Here is a 17,532-nt window from a genome sequence, read left to right on the forward strand (position 1 = left end):
TCTTTTTTCTTCTTTTTTTTTTGAAAATATCAGTATTTTTTTTCTCTTATTCAACTTTTAAACATTTGTTTTTATTTCACATGCATTGGTGTTTTGCCTGCATGTATGTCTGTGTGAGGGTGTCAGATCCCCTAGAACTGAAGTTACAGGCAGCTGTGATCTGCCATGTGGGTGGAGCCAGTGCTCTTAACTACTGAGCCATCTCTCTAGGGCCACAGGGACTTTTCACAGTCAAGTGTTTATGGGAAGATCTGAGGGTTGATGCTAGGAGTCAACAGGCATGTCATATCACATTGAGGCAGGACCAAGCTCCTCCCCCTGCGTCAAGGCTGAGTAAGGCATCCCAGCATGGGGAATAGGTTCCAAAGCACCAGCTGAAGTACCAGGGAGAGGTCCTGGTCCCACTACTAGGCGCCGCCCCACAAACAAACCAAACTACACAACTGCTATCTATATGCAGAGGGCCTAGGTCAGTCCCATGCAGGCTTCCTAGCTGTAAGTCCAGAGTTCATGAATTATTATTACCTTAGGTCAGCTGTCTCTGTGGGTTTCCCCAAAATGACCTTGACCTCCATTGCTCTTACATTCCCTCCTCCCTCTCTTCAACTGGACTCCCAGAGCTTGGCCCAGTACTTGGCTGTGGATCTCTGCATCTACTTCCATCAGTTATGGGATGAAGGTTCTCTGTTGACAACTAGGGTAGTCACCAATCTGATTACAATCCAGTTCAGGTACCCTTGCCACTATTGTTACAAGCTTTAACTGGGGTCATTCCTGTCTACTCCTAGGAGTTTCCCTGGCATCAGGTTTCTCCCAAACCCCAAAGTGTCCCCCTCTATCAATATCTCTTTCATTACTCTCCCCCTCTGTTCCATTCCCAATTCGACCAACCCAATCCCTCATGTTTCCATCCCCTCATCTCCTCCACTCCACCTACCCCACTGCCCCCAGGATATCTCATCTATTTCTCTTTCCTGGGGAAATGTATGCATCCCTCTAGAATCCTCTTTGTTACCTAACTTCTTTGGGGTTGTGGATTGTAGCCTAGTTATCCTTTGCTTTAAATCTACTATTGACTTATGAATGAGTACATAGCGTGTTTGTCTTTCTGGGGCTGGGTTACCTCACTCAGGATGATTTTTTTTTCTAGTTCCATCCATTTGCCTGCATATTTCATGTTGTCATTTTTTTTTTCGCTAAGTAACACTCCATTGTGTAAATGTACCACATTTTCTTTATCCATTCTTCAGTTGAGGGGCATCTAGGTTGTTTCCAGGTTATGGCTATTACACTGCTATGAACTTAGTTGAGCAAGTATCCTTGTGGTATGATTGAGCATTACTTGGGTATATACCCAAGAGTGGTATTGCTGGGTTTGAGGAAGATTGATTCCCAATTTTCTGAAAAACTGCCATATTGATTTCCAAAATAGCTGTAGGTGTTTGCACTCCCACCAACAGTGGAGGAGTTCCCAGTTTTGGTCTTAGCCATTCTGACAGGTGTAAAATGGTATCTCAGGGTCATTTTGATTTGCATTTCCCCAATGACTAAGGATGTTGAGCAGTTCCTTAAGTGTCTTTCAGCCATTTGCGCTTCTTCTATTGAGAATTCTGTTTAGCTCTGTAGCCCATTTTAAAATTGAATTGTTATATTTTGATGTCTAGTTTCTTGAATTCTTTATATATTTTGGAGATCAGCCCTCTGTCAGATGTGGTGTTGGTGAAGATCTTTTCCCATTCTGTAGGCTGTTGTTTTGTCTTATTTACCATGACCTTTGTCTTACAGAAGCTTCTCAGTTTCAGGAGGTCCCATTTATTAACTGTTGCTCTCAGTGTCTGTGCTACTGGTGTTATATTTAGAAAGTGGTCTCTTGTGCCAATGTGTTCAAGGCTACTTCCCACTTTCTCTTCTGTCAGGTTCAGTGTATCTGGTTTTATGTTGAGGCCTTTGATTTACTTGAACTTGAGTTTTGTACATGGTGATAGATATGGATCTATATGCATTCTTCTAAATGTGAACATTCAGTTATGCTAGCACCATTTGTTGAAGATACTTTCTTTTTTCCATTGTATAATTTCAGCTTTTTTTTTTGTCAAAAATCAGGTGTTCATAGGTGTGTGGATTTATTTTAGCATCTTCAATTCCATTCCATTGATCAACCTGTCTGTTTTTATGCCAATACCATGCTGTTTTTATTACTATAGCTCTGTCGTAGAACTTGAAGTAAGGGATGGTGATACCTCCAGAAGTTTCTTTATTATAAAGGATTGTTTTAGCTATTCTGTTTTTTTTTTCTTTTTCCACATGAAGTTGAGTATTATTCTTTCGAAGGCTGTGAAGAATTGTGTTGGGATTTTGATGGGGATTGCATTTCATCTGTAGATTATTTTTAGTAAGATTGCCATTTTTACTATGTTAATCCTACCTATCCATGAGCATGAGATCTTTCCATTTTCTTATATCTTCTTTAATTTTTTTCTTCAAAGACTTGAAGTTCTTGTCATACAGGTTTTTTACTTGCTTGGTTAGAGTTATACCAAGATATTTTATATTATTTGAGGCTATTGTAAATAGTGTTGATTCCCTCATTTCTTTCTCTGCCAATTTATAATTTGTAAATAGGAAGGCTACTGATTTTTTGACTTAACCTTGTATCCAGTCACTTGACTAAAGGTGTTCCCATGCAGAGTTTTTGGGGTTGCCTATGTATGCTATCAAATCATTTGCAAATAGTGAAAGTTTGACTTCTTTTCCAATTTGTATCCCTTTGATACAACAAAAGAAAACTTTTGTTGTCTTATTGCTCTAGCTAGAACTTCGAGTACAATACTGAATAGATATGGAAAGAGTGGACAGCTTTGTCTTATTCCTGTTTTTAATGGAATTGCATTGAGTTTCTTTCCATTTAATTTGATGATAACTGTTGGCTTGCTGTATATTGTTTTTATTATGTTTAGGTATGTTCCTTGTATCCATGATCTCTCCAGAACCTTTATCATGAAGGGGTGTTAGATTTTGTCAAAGGCTTTTTCAGCATCTAATAAGATGATCATGTGCATTTCTCTTTCAGTTTGTTTATATGGTGTATTACATTGACAGATTTTCTTATGTTGAACCATCCCTGCATCTCTAGGATGAAGCCTACTTGATCATGGTAGATGATTTTTTTTCAAGACAGGGTTTCTTTGTGTAGCTTTGTGCCTTTCCTGGAACTCACTCTGTAGCCTAGGGTGGCCTCAAACTCACAGAGATTCACCTGCCTCTGCCTCCCGAGTGCTGGGATTAAAGGCGTGCACCACCACTGCCCTGGCGGTAGATGATTTTGTTGATGTGTTCTTAGATTAGGTTTTCCAGTATTTTGTTGAGTATTTAGCATTTTTGAATCAATGTTCATGAGGATGATTGGTCTGTAATTCTCTTTCTTTGTTGCATCTTTTGTGTGGTTTGGGTATCAGGGTAACTGTGGCCTCCAAAAAAGAATTTGGCTTCTGTTGTTTGGAACATTTGAGGAGTATTGGTATTATCTCTTCTTCAAAATTATGATAGAATTCTGTACTGAAACCATCTGTCCATGGTTATATGTCTATCTAAACTGTTTATCTGGTTTTGATTTAATTTTGGTATGTGATACCTATCAAGAAAATTTTAGATTTTCCAATTTTGTAGAGTACAGTTTTTCCAAGTATGACCTAATGATTCTCTGAACTTCCTCAATGTCCTCTTTTCATATCTGATTGTATTAATTTGGATATTCTCTTTTAGCCTTTTGGTTAGTCTGGATAAGTGTTTGTCTAGCTTGTTGATTTTCTTAAAGAAGCAACTCTTTATTTCATTGATTCTTTATATTGTTCTCCTTGTTTCTTATTTACTGATTTCAGCCCAGGATTTGATTATTTCCTGCCTTCTACTTCCCCTGGGTGAATTTGTGTCCTTTTGTTCTAGTACTTTCAGGGGTGCTCTTAAGTTGCTAGTGTGGGGTTTTTCCAAATTCTTTATGTAGGCACTTAGTGTTATGAACTTTCCTCTTAGTACTGCTTTCATAGTATCCCATAAGTTTGGGTATTGTGGATTCATTTTCATTGAATTCCAGGAAGTCTTTAATTTCTTTATTTCTTTCATTACCCACTGGTGATTCAGTTGAGAGTTGTTCAATTTCCATGAATTTGTAGGCTTTCTGTAGTTTGTGTTCTTGAATTTTAACTTTAACCCATGATGACCCAATAAGATACAAGACTTTATTTAATTTTTTTGTATCTGTTGACATCTGCTTTACGACCCACTATGTGATCAGTTTTAGAGAAGATTATATGATGTGCTGAGAAAAGGTATATTCTTTTGTGTTTGGGTGAATGTTCTATAGATGTCTGTTAAGTCCATTTGAGTCATAACATCTGCTAGTTCCCTTGTTTTTCTGTTAAGTTTCTGTCTGGCAGACCTGTCCATTAGTGAGAGTAGGGTGTTGAAATCTATCACTATTAATGTGTGGGGTTTGATGTGTGGGTTTAAGCTTTAGTAATGTTTATTTTACAAATGTAGGTGCCCTTGTACTTGGGGCATAGATGTTCAGAATTGAGATTTCATCTTAATGAATTTTTCCTTTGATGAATATGAAATGTCCTTCATCTCTTTTGATCAATTTCAGTTTGAAGTCTATTTTGTTAGATATTAGAATAGCTACACTGGGCCGGGCGGTGGTGGTAGTGCACGCCTTTAATCCCAGCTCTCAGGAGGCAGAGGCAGGCGGATCTCTGTGAGTTCGAGGCCAGCCTGGTCTCCAAAGCAAGTTCCAGGAAAGGCACAAAGCTACACAGAGAAACCCTGTCTCGAAAAACAAAACAAACAAACAAACAAACAAACAAACAAAAAACTAGACAAAAGAGAATGTAGGAAGTAGTCTTGAATGCATTGGCACAGTAGATCATTTCCTAAATATAACACCAGTAGCACAAACACTGAGAGCAACAGTTAATAAATGGGACCTCCTGAAACTGAGAAGTTTCTGTAAGGCAAATGACACAGTAAATAAAACAAAACAGCCTACAGAATGAGAAAAGATCTTTAGCAACATCACATCTGACAGAGAGCTGACCTCCAAAATATATAAAGAATTCAAGAAACTAGACATCAAAATACCAAAAAATTCGATTGTAAAATGGGCTACAGAGCTAAACAGAGAATTCTCAACAGAAGAATCTCAAATGACCAGAAGACACTTAAGGAATTGCTTGGCATCCTTATTCATTGGGGAAATGCAAATCAAAAGGACTGAGATACCATTTTACACCTGTCAGAATGGCTAAGATAAAAAACACTGATGACAGCTTATATTAGAGAGGATGTGGAGCAAGGGAAACACTCTTCCACTGTTGGTGGTGTTCATCAGCTGTAGGAGTTCCCTGGTAGAATTTTTGGGGTCATTTATGTATATTCAGAATGTGGATTTTAAATGAGTCTTATATCTAACTTGTACAGCCATTTTGGAAATCAGTATGGCAGTTTTTCAGAAAATTGGGAATCAATCTTCCTTAAGACCCAGCTATACCACTCTTGGGCATATACCCAAGGAAGGCTCAATCATACCACAAGGACACATGCTCAACTATGTTCACAGGAGCACTATTCATAATAGCCATAACCTGGAAACAACCTAGATGCCCCTCAACCGAAGAATGGATTAAGAATATATGGCACATATACACAATGGAGTACTATTCAGCAGTAAAATAAAAATGACATCATGGAATTTGCAGGCAAATGGATGGAACTAGAAAAAAAATCATTCTGAGTGAGGTAATCCAGACTTAGAAGGACAAACATGGTATGTGGACACTAGATGTAAAGCAAAGGATAACCAGACTAAAACTTATAGTTCTAGAGAAGCTAGTTAACAATGATGATCCTAAGAGGGATACATGGATCACCTGGAAAGAGTCAATAGAGGAGATCTCCATGAGTAAACTGGGGATGGGGAATGAGAACAAGAGGAAATGGTCAAGCTGGAGCAGAGATAGAGTAGTGCCGCAGTGAGGGAGATACCATGTTGGAGGGAATCATCATGGGGATGGGGAAAGGCCAGGTGCTTGGAAGGTTCTCGGGAATCCACAAGGATGACCCCAGCTTGGACTACTAGCAATAGTGGAGAGAGTGTCTGAACTGGCTTACCCAAGTAATCAGATCAGTTAATACTCTGTTATCATAGAGCCTTCATCTAGCAGATGCAGAGATCCACAGCCAAGCATCAGGCCAAGTTCCAGGAGTCCAGTCAAAGAGAAAGAAGAGGGATTCTATGAGCAAGGGGCATCAAGATCATGATGGTGAAATCTACAGAAACAACCAAGCCAAACTAGTTGGAACTAACGAACTTTAGACCAATAGCTGTGGGGGCTTCCATGGGACTGAACTAGGCTATCTGCATAAGCGAGGCAGTTGTGTAGCTTGATCTTTTTTTTCTTTATTAAGAAACTTTCTACTCACTCCACATACCATCCACAGATTCCCCCCTCTTTCCTCCCCCACCCCCCAGCCCTTATTCCCGAGCCATCCCGCATCCCCACATCCCCCAAATCGAGGTCTCCCATGGGGAGTCATCAGAGCCCAGAACACTGAGCCTAGGCAGGTCTTAAGGGGGCCCCTAGCAGTAAGATCAGGATCTATCATTGGTGCATGAGCTGGCTTTTTGGAGCCCACTAGCTATGATGGGAAACCTTGCACAGCCTTGATGCAGGGGGAGGGGCTTTCACCTGCTTCTATGGACTCCCCATGGGAGACCTTGCATTGTTGGAGGTAAGAATGGGGGGTAGGATGGGGGGAGACAGGATGGGGGGAGGAGGGAGGAGGGAGGAGAGTGTATCTGTGATTGCTTTGTATAATAAATAAAAAATTTCCTAATAAAAAAATAAAAATCTACATTCTGCATTTCTTTGAGGATCTTCCCTGAGGAATTTTTTTTTTAGCCCACATACTGTGTAAGTAATAATGAATGTTCTAGAATAATCTTTGGTCTGTTTTTGTTTTTTCACTGTACTTTCTACCAGTTTTCCACATACATTGACAAGTGACAAGAAGCAACTAGACTCTGTTAAGTATGTAAGGAAGGGGAATAAAAAAGTGCTGGTATCAGTTTAACAAATGTGTCTACTATGGGTCAGACATGTCATTGGACATTATGCATGTTAGGAATAAAAGTCCTCATGGAAAATATGGATTAATATAAAAAACAATTGAGTAGTTGAACAGAAATGAAATAAATGTGTAGGTTTTTATGAATAAAGATATCAGGAATCTAAGACAGTATATATAAGGCTATATTTTAGACACAATATTGAAAAACATAAAAAGAGTAGGGGTAGAGAAAGATGAAAAGAATATATTTTTAGTATGGCTTCCCACAGTCTGGAGAAGCAACAAAAGGTGGAAGGGATTCTCTACACAATATTCCCAGGCACTTACATATTGTCCAACAAAGATAGCAGAGTGTTCAAGCTGGTTTGTGCTAGCCCCCAAGGTATTTTTATTCACTACCTTATATGCAATTTGGAAATGTAGAGGGCTGAGAATAAAGACATCATACAATGCTTTTTTGGGGGAAAGGTAGCATCTGTACTAAAATTGGCATTTCTGAAAATTGAAAATGAACCAATTTTGTTTTGTTTTGTTTTAAAACTATAGAGGTATTTGAGGATCCTTTTTGTCTTCTGTAATAGATTTTAAACTTATAATTTATTATTTAGTACAGAAATTGGAATCTTTAAATATATATATTACTTACATTTAAATTCTTCTAATATTGAATTACTCATTTGGATTGTCAGCAATCCCATCTCATTTTGAATCCATTAGTTAATAGGATGTACCAGGCTATGTGTTATCGTCTTTATTTACTTATCTGCTGTGTCTATAACAATTCTACAAGTAAAATAATAACACTTACATTTTAAAGTAAAAAACTATACTGAGTATAGTTTTTGATGCATAGACAATTGCCACAAACACATTCTTTAAAGCAACATAAATGTAGCACATTTCAGTCCCAGCCATCTGGAGTCCTGGCAAGCTGTTTTCAACACGCATGAGACTGAGATGAACATGTCAGGATGTTTTGTCTTTTCTGGATACCTTGTGGAAAAATGCAATACTAAGATCATTTGGCTGAAAAGTTCAGTTTCTTGCACTTGTGGGACTGTCATCCCTGTTCTTCAACAGCTGCCAGCCAGGGGCCTCACCCAGACATTGAAGGCTTCTATGTTCCTTCTCAAATGTCCCTTCATCCTCAGAAGACCAAGGACACATCTATCCAACCTTTATCAACATGGTAATGTTCTTTGAGTTCTTCAACTTGCAGCTGGGAAAAACTCTGCTCTACACTGCATCTTCCTTCTTTAAGACTTACTTAAATAAGGGCATTTCCCTGATTAATTATTCATGTAGGAGGGCCCAATCCACCTTGATTCCAAGGTCAGGTGGCCCAGGACCATATAAAAAGGCAATCTAAGTGAGCCATAGGGTTTAAGGTGGAAAGCAATGCTTCCCCGTGAACTCTGCTTAAGTTTCTGTCTGGGGATCCTACCCTGACTTTCCTTCCTTCATGATGGATTATAGCTAAAAGCCCAATAAACTCTTCCCTTCTCCTTCCAAAGATCTATTGTGTAACATAACATTATATAATCATGTACTGAAAGAAAATCACCTCCGCAGATTTCAGAGTTTAAAGAAGTTGGTATTTGCAGGGCAATTATAGAAGTTGTTCAAATGTAAACTTCTGAAAGGAAAGCTTCATACCTGCAAGTTTAGAACCAAGAGGCTGAGGCAGGATAATCTTTAATTTGCAGTTGGGATGTGCAGGATTGTGAGAACTTGTTTTAAAAAGAAAAGAAGGAGGAGGAGGTTGTGGAGGAAGAAAAGAAAGAGAGGGAAAGAAAGAATTCCTCTTCACCATATTTATCAACTATTAACTGGAGATAGGAACAAATAAGACCCAGAACTAGACAATCTGCAGAGAGAGAGCTCAAAACACTCAGCCTTGAAAGGGATTTCTCCATCAAATTCCTCTCCTCATAGTTCAGGAGGAGCAGTCACAAAAAACAAGGCCCTCTAAATCATCATGAACATAGCTCTTATGACCTCACAGAGACTCAAGCATCATGCATAGGACCTGCCCTGGTCTGCACCAGGACCTCTGTATATGTATTATGACTTCCCATTTTGTGTTTTAATGAGATTCCTGAGTTTGCAAATGAGTTGGGTCTCTGATTCTTGTGCTCTTTTCTTCCTTTTTGTTTGCCTTATCCAACTTTGATGCCTTTGATATGGATTCACAACACGCCTCCATGGTTGAGCACGGTTTCGAATGCTGGGCAGGACCTAGTCACTTCCGCCTAGTCATTTTTGGGTCAAAATGTCTCGTGTGACCAGGACCCCATGGCTTTGAGTGGCTGTGTAAAGCATGCAGCATAACCATGTGATCCATGTACATGCGTGGAATAGCCACTTGAGCCTGTGTGCGCAGGCATGGCCTGTGGTGGTATTATGTTCCCCAAAAAATTGTGTACCTTAATAAACTTATCTGGGGTCAGAGAACAGAAAAGCCACTAGTTAGGCAGTGGTAGCACACACCTTTAATCCTAGCATTCCAGAGGCAGAAGTCCATCTGGGATCTCTGTGAGTTCAAGGCCACATTGGAAACAGCCAGGCACGGTGACTCATGCCTTTAATCCCAGAAAGCGAGCCTTTAATCCTAGGGAGTGATGGTAGAAAGCAGAAAGGTATATAAGGCGTGAGAACCAGAAACTAGAAGCATTTGGCTAGTTAAGCATTTGGCTGGTTAAGCATTCAGGCTTTTGAGCAGTAATTCAGCTGAGACCCATTTCGGATGAGGACTCGGAGGCCTCCAGTCTGAGGAAACAAGACCAGCTGAGGATCCAGCAAGGTAGATAGCTGTGGCTTGTTCTGTCTCTCTGATCTTCCAGTGTTCACCCCAATAACTGGCCTCGGGTTTGATTTTATTAATAAGAACTTTTAAGATTCATGCTACAATGGCCCAGCCTTTATAAGCCAGTGCCATGATTCCCAGCTCCATCTTTACTCATGTGTTCTTTTCACAGGCCTGTGCACCTCTGTCTCTTTACCTTATCTTAATAAAACTCTTGTTATTGGATTCTGTTGTGTTCCATGACATTTCCTCACAAGGTAAGAGTGCCGCAAATAACCAACAGCCATAATTTTTGTTTTATCTTATCTTTTATTTTAATATTATCCTTTAGAAGCCTGCTTGTTGTCTAATGAGAGACAGAAAGGGAGTGAATCAGAGAGGAGGGAAGGAGGGGAAAGTCTGGGAGGAGTAGAAGGAAGGGAAACCACAATCAGGATATATTATGCGAGAAAAAACATATTTCCAATAAAAGGAAAAATATTAGTTTGGCAAAGTGTTGGGCTCAATAATATCATGTCAACTACTTGGCAGCTTATGAAATGGTATACTATTACATAGCATCACCACCATTTTATAATCCCACTAACAGTGAAGGAGGGTTCCCTTTCCTCCACACCCCATCCTGGATTTGTTCTTGTTGGTCTTTGCCATTATGATGGAGCTAAGATAACATCTCAAAGTTGTTTTGATTAGCATTTTCCTAATTTCTAGGGACAATAAACATTTAGAAAAATATTTCTTAACAACTTTTTATCTTCTTTTAAGAAATCTTGTGCAGGTATGTGGTGGTTTGAATGAAAATGGCCCCCAAAGGCCCATAGTGAGCAGCACTGTTAGGAGTATGGCCTTGTTTGTATAGGGGTGTGTGGCTTTGGTGTGTGTGTGGCTTTGTTGGAGGAGGTGTGCCACTGGGGGTAGGTTTTGAGGTCTCAGAAGCTCAAGCAAGGCCCAGTGTCTCTTTCTTCCTGCTACCCGTCGATCTGTATGTATAACTCTCAGCTACCTCTCCAGCACCATGTCTGCCTGTGTGTTGCCATGTTTTTTGCCATGATGATAATTGACTAAACCTCTGAACCTGTAAACCAGCTCCAATTAAATGTTTCCTTATAAAAGCTGTCATGGTCATGGTATCTTTTCACAGTAATAAAACACTGACTAAGACAAGGTACTAGGCCAATTTATTGAATGGGTTATTTGTTTGTGTATATGTCTTTATTTCTTTGGTTTTTTTTTTTTTTTTGATTTTTTTAAAAATACATCCAGAATATGTGGAAGAATTCCCACTGGACTACACCTGGTCTGGCACCAGAGTGCTAGCTCACAGCCATCCCATTATTTTACCATTCTGTGAGATGAAGGTCACCAATAAGGAATCTAACTGTGTACATTGGCAACAATGTAAGAGTGAGAAATTGCGAGTGCTAATTAATATCTCCCAAGTAGACATCATAGATTGGAGTCTTTATGTCTTCCCTCAAGGGAAATATCCTCATCCAGAATTAAGATGGATGCTATAATAGTTTGAATGGAACTGTAGAGATCAGTGCTTCTGTTAATGAACCTATACAATGGCATTTAGTTGGAGTGTCAAATCCTCTCCTACAATTTGACAATTCAATTCAGACTAACTTGTAGTAATTGGCAAGTGCCTTTCACCCTCTTAAGGCATAGGAAGGAAAGCTAAATATTAAGGATAATAAGTATACTTTGTCATTTAAACTAAATCAGAGCCATTCCTTTATGGCATGTGTACCATTACCTTATTTGCTACTAAAGGGCAAATGGCACCCTAATAATTACAGCATCACTTGTGAATGCTGTACCCTTCATACTTATGTTAATTCTAGTATGTCTTTAAAATTAACCTCTGAAAGTTTTTACATTTGTAGAGCAAGGCCAACAATCTAGATTCTGGTGAGGTTACCCTGGCCATGGCAAGACTCTCCTGTGATGATCCTGGTACAGAAGCTCGCTGAAAGAATATTAGTAAGGACATGCTGAATGGTTGGACTAGTTATTGAATTTATCACCAGAATTATTGTATTAACTGCTACTGCTGCAACAACAGCTGGAGTGGCACTTCATAAAGAAATTCAAACTGATGAGTTTGTCGGGGAATGGCATGAATGCTCTAATGGACTTTGGACTGAACAAAATACTATAAATAGTGTGATAGTGAGTTAGCTGATTTAAGACAAACTGTTATATTGTTAGGAGATCAGTTAGAAATATTAAAGGAGCAGTCAAAATTAAAATATGACTGGAATATTTCTTCTTATTGTATTACACCTTTAATGTTTAATGAAAGCAAGTATGATTGGAAAAAGGATAAGATGTATTTGATGGGTCACCCCAATTCTTCTCAAATGATTTATGATTTAAAACAAGAAATTGAGGAAACTTTTACAAAAATGTTACCTGATATGACAAGAATGGATGTTATAGAAGACCTTGTAAATACTATAGCCTCATTTAACCTTGTAAATCACTTTAATAGATTCATTGTTCTAGCATGTGTTATTCTTGTGCTAACAATAGTAACCTTATTGGCTTTGAAATGTGTTTTGGTTTACTTACATAGGATTATACAATGGAAAGATAGGGGGAAATCTATATATATGCTGTGAGGCTGCATAACCTCCAAAATAATTAATTTTTGTTTAAAAGAAAGGGGGATCTGTGGGAGAATTGCCACTGGACTACACCTGGTCTGGCTCCAGAGTTGCTAACACCTAGCCTTAATCCATCCTTTGTTTATCGGTTACCTTTTTTTCTCTTGTTGATCTCTATGTGAATCTTGTCTGAGAGTTTTCCAAGGGTACAAAGCCTATGCAAAACTTGTTTTGGAAAAATCTAGCAAACTGTGATATTCCTTGATTTACATTTGGCATTGTCCCTTGGAGACCCAGGCAGGTTTTTCTGAGGATGGAAATCAACTTGCTTAAATGCAAATTTGGAAAACAATAAAAATATGCTTGGCTAAGGGAAGGGGTCTCAGTCCAAGAAGAGGTGGAGTCCTCTTGCAGCTGGAAGGCTAAAGGCATTCTTAAGGTGCCCTGTCTTCTTCCCACTGACCCTCATGAATCCACTCCCACAAATACAAGAATATTATTCCTCTCAGGTGTATAACTAGCAAAGACTGTCTCTCATTCTTTGGGCTGCCTCTTCCAGTTTATTTTGTTGTATGGAATCTTTTTAGTTTATGAAGTTCAATGTCTAAATTGCTGGCCGTAAATCTTAGACAATTGGAGTCCTATTTAGGAAGTCCTTTCTCATACCTGTGTCATATAGGGTACTGCCTACATATTCCTCTAGCTGTTCCATTGTTTCTGGATTCACATTTATGTTTTTGGTCCATTTGGAGTTAGTTTTGGTGTAAGGTGATAGATACAGGACTAAATTAATTCTTCTGCTTATGGACATCTGGTTTTCCCAGAACATTTGTTGAAGATGCTTTATTTCTCTAGCTTATGTTTTTGGCATCTGTGTCAAATATTTAATGACTGAAGTTATGTGTGATCATGTTGGTTCTTTGATATTGTTCCATTAGTCTACATGTCTATTTTTGTGCCAATGTCATATTTAGTACTATGGCTCTGTAATATATCTTAAGCTCTAGAATGTTAATTCCCTCAGAATGTTCTTTTTGTTCAGGATTGTTGTGACTATCTGGGTTCTTTTGTTATTCCATATGCATTTTAGGATAGTTTTTCAATTTCTCTAAGGAATTAGATGGAGATTTTGATTGGGATTACACTGAATTTGTAATAGATTTTGGCAAAACAATCATTTTCACAATGTTACTTTTTCCAATCCATGAGCATAGAGTGTCTTCCCATTTTGCAGCATCTTCCTCTACCTCTTTCTTCAGAGGTTAAAAGTTTTCATTGTAGACGTCCTTCACAAACCTTGGTTAGGATGATTCCTATATATGTTATTTTCTATGAGGGTATTGTGAGTTGGAGTGTTTCCATGATTTCTTTCTCTGTCTGCTTGTTGTTGGCACATAAAAAAGCTTTTGGTTTCTGTGAGTTGATCCTGTCATATTGCTGGATTAGTCTATAATTCCCAGAAGTTTTCTGTAGAACTTTTTGGATCTCTAATGCATAGCAACATGTCATTTGCAAATAGGGATGGTTTGACATCTTCTTTCCCTATTTGTAGCACTTTAATTCCTTTCTCTTACATTTTTTTTTGCTCCAGTTAATATCTTGAACAACTTATTAAAAAAGAGTGGGAATAGTGGACATCCCTGTCTCATTTCTGACTTCACTGGCTTTTATTGAATTAAGGTATGTTCCCTCTATCATGAAAGCATGTTGGATTTTGTCAACGACTTTGTGGTACCTATTGATATGATTACATGATTTTTGCTTTAAGTCCACTTATGTGAATTATTCCATTTATTGACATATATATTGAAACAACCCTGCATTTCAGGGATAAAGTCAACTTTGGTTATTATTGATAATCCTTTTGATGTGTGTTTGTATTATGGTCACAAGTCTATGTTCATCAGGGATACAGTCTTATAGATTATTGTGTTGTTACTTTGGTGGTAGTTGTAGTTGTGGTTGTGTCTTTGCTGTGTTTTGGTATTAGAGTGATACTGACTTAATAGAAGGAATTTTGGAGCACCCATTCTGTTTCTATTTTATTGAATAGCTAAGATCTCCACTGAATGTCTGGGAGAATTCTGCTGTGAATCTTAGTGGCCATGAACTTTTTTTTTAAGCTGGAAAATTTTTTCTTTTTAATTACTGTTTCTACCTCTCCATTTGTGTGGGGCTGTTTAGGTTGCTGACTTCTTTGTTTAATTTTGGTGATTTGGTTGAAACTAGAAATCCATCCATTTATTTTTTTTAGATTTTCCAGCTTAATGGGATATGGCCTTTAAAAAAATATTTCCTCGTTAAGTGTCAGAACCAGTGAATGACTCACTTGCCAGTAGAAATATTCTCCTTCCTGGATTCTGTTCCCCAGGTCCCTTTCCAGGCTCATACTGTCCCAGCTCATCTCTGACCCCACTGCTGGTCTGGGCCCTAACCCCAGCAGGGTTCTGCCATTTAGGAACAGGCTACACTAGATTTAACTAGTGCAAATCATACCAGTTAGAAACAGGTGAAAGCCATATCAGCTTGAAGATACTTCAGCTTTTTGGCTTCAGACAACACTAGTCAGAAGAACAGGTTCAGGCCACACCAATGAGAAAAACAGAGACCCATTACTGTAACAAAGGTCACGTTGACCACCAGAAAGCCAGTTCCCAACTTGGACAGAGACTCTAGACCAGAGGTCACACCAGCTCTCAGAAATCTAGGCCATAAAGTCTAGAAAACCAAAGAGGAAACAGAATCCAAGGTACAAAGCAACCATCCAACAAAGACAAATTCAGAAATCAGGGATGAGAACTAATCATCCCAAACCCAGATTCCTAAACACCAGTGGAAAAATACAATCAACAACAGACAGGGCAATGTGGTACCACCAGAGTTCAGCTATCCTATGACAGCAAGACCAGAACATTCCAATTCATCCAAAGCCCAAGAAAATGACCTTAAAATAACTTTATGAAGATGATAGAGGTCTTTAAAAATGAAACAAAAAATTTCTTTAAAGAAATCAAAGAAAATACAACCAAAAAATTAGGGAAAATCAACAAATCCTTTAAAGAATGCCAAGAAAGCCAAGAAAAAACAAACAGGTGAAGGAAACTATTCATAACATGAAAATCAAAATAGAAGCAATAAAGGAAACACAAACTGAGGGAATCAGGAAATGGAAAATCTGGGTAAGTGAGCAGAAACTACAGATATAAGCATCACCAACAGAATACAAGAGATGGAAGAGAGAGTCTCAGCCATTGAAGATACAATAGAAGAAATAGATTCATCAGTGAAAGAAAATGTTAAAATCTATAAAGTTCTAACACAAAACATCTAGGAGATCTGGGACACCATGAAAAAAAAATCAAACCTAAGAATACTAGAAATAAGACAAAGAGAAGAATCTCAGTACAAAAACCTCAAAAATATATTTAACAAAATCTTAAAAGAATATTTCCTTCACCTAAAGAAGGACATACCTATATATGTAAAAGAAGTATACAGAAAACCAAATAGATTGGATCAGAAAAGAAAATCCCCAATGTCACATAATAATCAAAACACTAAACATACAGAATAAAAAATAATATTAAAAGCTTCTCAAGAGACTCTAAAAGCCAGAAGATGGGCTGATGTCTTGCAGATTATAAGAGACCATGGATGCCAGCCCATACTACTATACCCAGTAAAACTTTCACTTACCATAGATGGAGAAAACAAGATATTCCATGATAAAGTCAAATTTAAATAGTATCTATCCACAAATCCAGCCTATGGAAGATACTAGAGGAAAAACTCTAATCCAAGGAAGTTAACTACACCCTTAAAAACCTGGCAATAGATAATCGCACACCAGCAAAACCCAAAGAAATGAAACACACACACACACACACACACACACACACACACACACACACACACACACAGCCACCACAACCAACATAATAACAAGAGTTAAGAATCAGTGGTCGTTGATATCTCTCAATATCAATGGACTCAATTTACCAATAAAAAGACACAGGCTAACAGAATGGATACAAAAACATCTTTCTGCTGCATATAAGAAACACACCTAAGGGGTTGGGGATTTAGCTCAGTGGTAGAGCACTTGCCTAGCAAGTGCAAGGCCTTGGGTTTGGTCCTCAGCTCTGAAAAAAAATAAAGACAAAATAACAAGAAACACATTTAAATATCAAAAATAGACATTACCTCAGGATAAATGTCTAGAAAAAGACTTTCCAATCAAATGGCCCTAACAAGCAAGCTGGTATAGCTATCCTAATGTCTAAAATAGACTTCAAATAAAAATTAATCAAAAGAGATAGAGAAGTACACTTCATACTCATTAAAGGAAAAATCATCATGATGATAACTCAATTATGAACATCTATGCCCCAAATGCAAAGGCACCCACATTTGTAAAAGAAACATTACTTAAGCTTAAATCACACAATGAAACCCACACATTATTAGTGGGAGGCTTCAACACTCCACCTTCACCAATGAACAGGTTGTTTTTACCTTTTAGTTTCTACTAAACAGAGAAATAATGGTACCAACAGATGGTATGACTCAAATGGACCTAAGAGATCTACAGAGCATTTCACCTAAACATAGAAGAATATACCTTCTTCTCAGCATCTCATGGATCCTTCTCCAAAAATGACCATATAGTAGGCCACAAAGCAAGTTTCAGTAGATACAAGAAAACTGAAAAAATCCCACTGCATCCTATTAGATGACCATGGATTAAAGTTGGATTTCAACAACAACAGAAACAACAGAAAGCCTACAAACTCATAGCAACTGAGTAATGAAATTTGGTGCCCCTGAGTTTGGTGCATATATGTTTAGAATAGTATTGTCTTCTTTGTTAACTATTGTCTTGATTGAAATACCAAGTGTCCTTCTTTATCTCTTCTTATTAGTTCTAGTTTGAAGTCTGTTTTGTCAGACATTAGAATATTGATACATGCTTGCTTGTTGGTCCTGTTTGAT

This window comes from Peromyscus leucopus, chromosome 4, assembly GCF_004664715.2.
Source record: "Peromyscus leucopus breed LL Stock chromosome 4, UCI_PerLeu_2.1, whole genome shotgun sequence".
Lineage (NCBI taxonomy): Eukaryota > Metazoa > Chordata > Mammalia > Rodentia > Cricetidae > Peromyscus > Peromyscus leucopus.